Here is a 5,302-nt window from a genome sequence, read left to right on the forward strand (position 1 = left end):
TGTAAGTTCAACTTCTTCATCTAAAGGTGATAGCTATTATCAAATTCTTAAGGCTTTTAAGGAGGCTCATGAAGAAGCAAATAAGCTAGCCCTCTTAAATAATAGATTGAAAGGTTTAAACAATTGGTTGGAAACAAGAGTTAAAAACTTAGAAAAAGAGTTGGATAATTCCAGAAGTGATTTTGAAACACTTGATATCATTTATAAAAACTCTTCTTGTAAATGTAACTCAAGTTCTTGTGAAAATTGCAAAATCCTTGAAAACAAAGTTTTTTATCTTGTGAAAACTGTGGATAAACTCACCAAAGGAAAATCAAATTTTGAGAGTGTGCTAGCATCTCAAAATTGTGTGTTTGGAAAATCTAATCTTGGCTTTTATCCATGAAACAAGAACAATGAAAATTCAAAACTGTTATCAACCTTTGAAGAAAAACAATTGATTAAAAAATCAAAACAACCGATTGTTTACTACCACTACAAAAAATCATGTAAAAAGTGACGGTTTTAATATGGCGGTTATTAATAACCGCCACAATTTTTCATATAATACGACGTTTTAGTAACCGCCACAATTATTCTTTAAAATGTGTCATTTTGAAGTGTCAAGAGTTATCGTTCAAAATAAAAATCACAAATCATACGTTCCCTTCCCTCCCTCGTTATTTCCAATTTTTCTTTTGAAAAACCTCTCTTCCCTCCCTCTCTTCCCTCCCTCTCCTTGCTAAGAAATCCTACCACTCTTCCCCCCTCTCTCTGCAAAAACACTCACGAAACCTCTCCGTTCAAGAATCTCCTGCACCTCCACGTACTTGAACATAGCCAGATCGAATGCTAGTCTTCCACGGTCATCCGCCACCTCAGGATCCGCACCGAGATCAAGCAGCAACTTCGCCACGTCGGGCCTCACGTACCCCACCGCCATGAGCAGCGCCGCGAGACGTTGCGGTCGCGGTGGTACAGATTCGCGCCTGCTTCCGCAAGCAGCTTCACGCACAATTCAGAGCCTAGTCCCGCTACAAAGAGGAGCACGGTGCGACCGTCAGCATCCACAACATCGACATTGCGACCGTCGCGGAGTCGACGAGGTTCCTCAGTGCGGTTCAGTACCGATTTATCCCTTTATTTAACAATAGTCACTTTCCGATATTCAACATATGGAAAACTGAAATTAGTTGTTTCTCTCTCTCTGACATATTATAGACTAGATATTTCTTGACAGGGAGTGAGACTATCAATCAGCACTATTTGTGAAGCTCTCTTTTATGGTTTCCATATTTTTGTTTCTCGGAGTTTGAGCAAGATTAGTTCTGTCTACAGTGACTTTGTTTTCCTTCTAGTTCTAGATTCCAAATGTGGAGCAGTGATGGAGTTCAGTGGTGACCTTGGAAAGCTGGATTTGTTGAATTCAAGCGATCCATATTTATCTGTATGTTCAATTTATTTTGTACACAAATTTGATCATAGTAAATAACAGTTTAAAACTAGCTATTATAATAACTTCTAAATACTTGAAAAAGTCTTACATTATTGGTACATCATCTTATGAATTAGGGGTTGATATTATATACTTCAATGATTTTAGGTATGTTTATATTATAAAAAGTGAAGGACTGGAGATATCACAACCGGCACTTGATACTGAAAAACTAGAGATACATCATCGAATTACCTCACATGGGGGAAGTCAAATGTGCACAGGTTCTCCTATTTATCCTATTTTCTGTTGTCAAATGTTTTGTTAATTTCCCCAACCTGCAATAGTGAACTTTAATTCATAAATCATATTATTAAATTATAAAGTTTTAAAGTAGATAGTTGTGTCTATACTGAGTATGCTTTTGGTCATTGTTCAAACAGAAGGATTTACAAAAGTGGTGGTAGAGAGAAAGGGTGTGATGAAAATAACAGTGGTCCTCCTTGCACAGGGTAAAAGTTGTGTGGTAACTTAAAGTTTAATGAGGATTTCCTTAACATTACTATTGTCTAAGAAAGGTTCACCAATTCTTTCAGGTGGGTTGAAATGATGGCTCCTGTTTTCTCACGAGGTGTTTGGCGTTGCGTATGGTATATGATTTAGGTGCACCGTTTTCTCATTTTAATGTTTCTATTGCCGAAGCATTTATAAGCATTTCTTTGCTATGATTACTCCCTTTATTCATCATTTGTAGTTTACTTTATTTTGCAGAAAGACTTGATCCATGCATGGGGTATAGATATATAGCTAGGCTATTGTGCTCAAACATGTTAAGGTCCTTAATTTTGGTTAACTTTGAATATTGAATATTTCAAAAACAATGATTGTTGTAACCTCAATTTTGGTTTAAATATACTGCATAATTGCTGCAAGTGTTTTTGGAGTTGTAAGTGTTGATGTACATTTTCTAAGGAAGTAGGTTTATGTGCTTAGTTAGACTCAGAGAAGTTCTCTCCTTTTGAGCTCCAATGCAGACCTTCCTATGCTTAATAGTTGGTGCTTTATAGTGTTGTTCTTCCTCATATATGATGTTGTACAAGTTAATGGCATGAAAAATTGATTTCCAAATATATTATTTTTGAAACTGAGGCTTTGTTTTGTTTCTTTTTATTTGTTTTAGTGATCTAGTCTACCGTGCAGACTAGCCACAAATTCATATCTCATGAAAACCATTGGTAATAAATTAATTCAAATAATATGTTTTATGTCCTCGCAATTAGTAATAGTATGTTGTATGAGCATAGGAAAATATCATTAAGTCTTTTTCACTTGAATCTTCCGTCACCTTGCAGGTTCATGATGGGGTACTCTACATCAATGGTGTTGCTTAGTAATTCCATTAACTATGAGATCCCTGTTCGTTGTTACAATCTTTTTTCATTCAACAATTATGAATTGATCACTCATCACATTAATGAACACCATACTGCGGAAAATGGAAATAAGACATTAATGAGTTAATTTATTCAAGGTCAATTCATTAAACTTTGGCAAGACAATTTAAACGAATCAAGTTAATGATAGGCTTCACACTTTATTAGTTTACAAACACCTCGATTATGAATATATTACTAAGATAGTTGTTATTTTATTTATTATATTGATTTGAAAACTTATAATTTTATTTATTATTACTATTTTATATATACTATTCACCATATTGATACTCTCATGAGTCATATTCCAATAAACAATGGTGAGCATGAAAGCTTTATGTTTATTGATGCATATTTTTCTTTTCCTTGTACAACTTGTGTCCTTGCAGAGTGTGCCCAATGGCCATGTTTATGTGCTAGGGGCTAATAGTAATAATAGTTATGATTCTCATGTGGGGTAAGTAATTAATGCCGCTTGTTACTAACTTTTTATTGTCCTTTTCTATTAATTTTGTATAGTATGATTAATCTGTTTTCTAGATTAATATTTATGTAAGTTTTTTTTAGTTTTTGGTGTATACATAAATGTGAAACATTTTTTTTTCTTTTATTAAAAAATTTGTATTCCATTTAGATATCTTGATATGAAGTTAGTATCAGTATCTTTTACATCCTGTTAATCTTGAACCTTACTGCCTTTGATGATGAACAGGGGAACACTTCCTATGAATAACATAACTGGAAGATAAGTGACTTGTTATCATAGACCAACAAACATTTGACACAAATATCATCAAGATGCACTGAAGGATTTTCTATGGTCTGACCAAGTATACTAGGACATGTGATTTAAAGATGATCCCGAACATTTTGTTACAATGGCTACTAACTTTGTTCATGCATCCATCAATGAGGTATTAATATATTTAAAATATATATTGGTGTTTTTTATTTTATAATTATACATTCAAATTCATTAACTTAAAACTATTTATTTCAAGTATCAGATATTGGAAGTGGTGGTCCATCACCTAATCAAATAATAGGATCAAGTTATGGAAGCAAAACTGATTAGGGATGTGTTTTTTAATTTAAACTTAATTAGGGATGTATGAACTTTTGAACAATTATGTGATGTAATTTTAAACTTGATTAGGGAGGTATGAATTTTTTATGTGTTTTAATTTTCAATTATGTATAAACTTTTGAACAATATTATGTGTACTTTAACTTTCAATAAAATGAATGGATGATTATAACTTTATACATTATTTTATTTTATTATGAAAATATATTATATCTAGGTTAATTGTATAAAACAGATTAAAAAAAAGATTATAAAAAGTGGTGATTAAATTTTATTTTTTCAAAATTAAAATTACGTCAGTTAAAAACGTCATTACTTACTTATATTATGTTGCCAGAATTTTCTTCAATGAATTAAATTGCGACAGTTATAACTGACACTACTTACATAAAAAAATCGCCACTACATACACTATGTTTAAAGTGGCGGGTGTTGCGGCGGGTAGCGTAAAACCGCCACATTAAACTTTGTGGCGGCCAGTTCTATGGCGGTTTGGGAAACCGCCACAAGTGTATATTGTGGCGGTTATAAACGCCAGTTTATACAAAAATAACCACCACAATATACACTTTTTTTTGTAGTGTACTTCTATTGTTCAGAAAGGTCATTCTGTTAGTTTTTGCAAATCTAGAAAAAGTCTTGTTCTGAGAGGCATATTGAAATGGATTCCTAAGAATCCTAAAAGTTCTAATGATCAATCTGACATGAAAGGACCCAAATTCTTTAAGGGATCAAATCTTGTTATTTGATGTTTTTTTAAGGATTTTGCTTCCATATTGTAGGATCTGTAGAATCTTGCCTACATGGATGCATATGCTCGTGATATAGCTTTGTTTATGGTGTTATGAACTGTGTCAATTTTGTACAGTGATCTTGAAGAAGAATTTTTCATTTATTTTTATTCTTCTTATACTTGAACAAACTGTATTAAAACCTTTTCAGTGATTTTGTAATTAATTTTTGGCTTATTTGATTCTGTATCTTCTCTAATCACAGACATACAATATGTGCTTTGATCTGTATCTCTGAATTTTGATTTCTGTTCAAGAATTTGATTTTATTAATCTCAAATTGCTGTCATAGAAAATCAATCGATTGTTTTCATGAAATAATCGATTGTTTCATCCCTGACAACACTGTGGTTAATTCTGCTTTATTTCTCTGTGCCTTGATTCGTATCTTTGATCACTCTCAGAGTCGTTGGTCATCAATGGTGCATTAATTACTGCTTTGAACATGTTCTCTCTGTGCACTTACTACCATTTATGGAGTATATTCCTAAATATCTTGGAAATTAAAAACTCTTTAGGCTTGGTCAAAATCAACATGTGATCTTTATCTGTGCATTCTGTTAGGGGACTGAAA

At 32.8% G+C, this 5,302-nt stretch overlaps 1 long non-coding RNA gene across 8 annotated transcripts; it reads left to right on the forward strand.

The window, feature by feature from the left end:
- Positions 1–558: 558 nt before the first annotated feature.
- On the forward strand, positions 559–4,895 carry LOC137813722 (uncharacterized). 8 transcript variants are annotated; one of them, XR_011081494.1, is made up of 6 exons: positions 559–1,426; positions 1,583–1,698; positions 1,858–1,926; positions 2,011–3,307; positions 3,563–3,764; positions 3,858–4,699. It is a non-coding gene; the product is annotated as an uncharacterized lncRNA (long non-coding RNA). The 8 variants fall into 8 exon arrangements; XR_011081496.1 differs by having other exon boundaries at positions 2,011–2,649; positions 2,767–3,764; XR_011081497.1 differs by having other exon boundaries at positions 2,011–2,077; positions 2,186–3,764.
- The last annotated feature ends 407 nt before the right edge of the window (positions 4,896–5,302 follow it).

This window comes from Phaseolus vulgaris, chromosome 1 (assembly GCF_000499845.2).
Source record: "Phaseolus vulgaris cultivar G19833 chromosome 1, P. vulgaris v2.0, whole genome shotgun sequence".
NCBI classification, from domain to species: domain Eukaryota; kingdom Viridiplantae; phylum Streptophyta; class Magnoliopsida; order Fabales; family Fabaceae; genus Phaseolus; species Phaseolus vulgaris.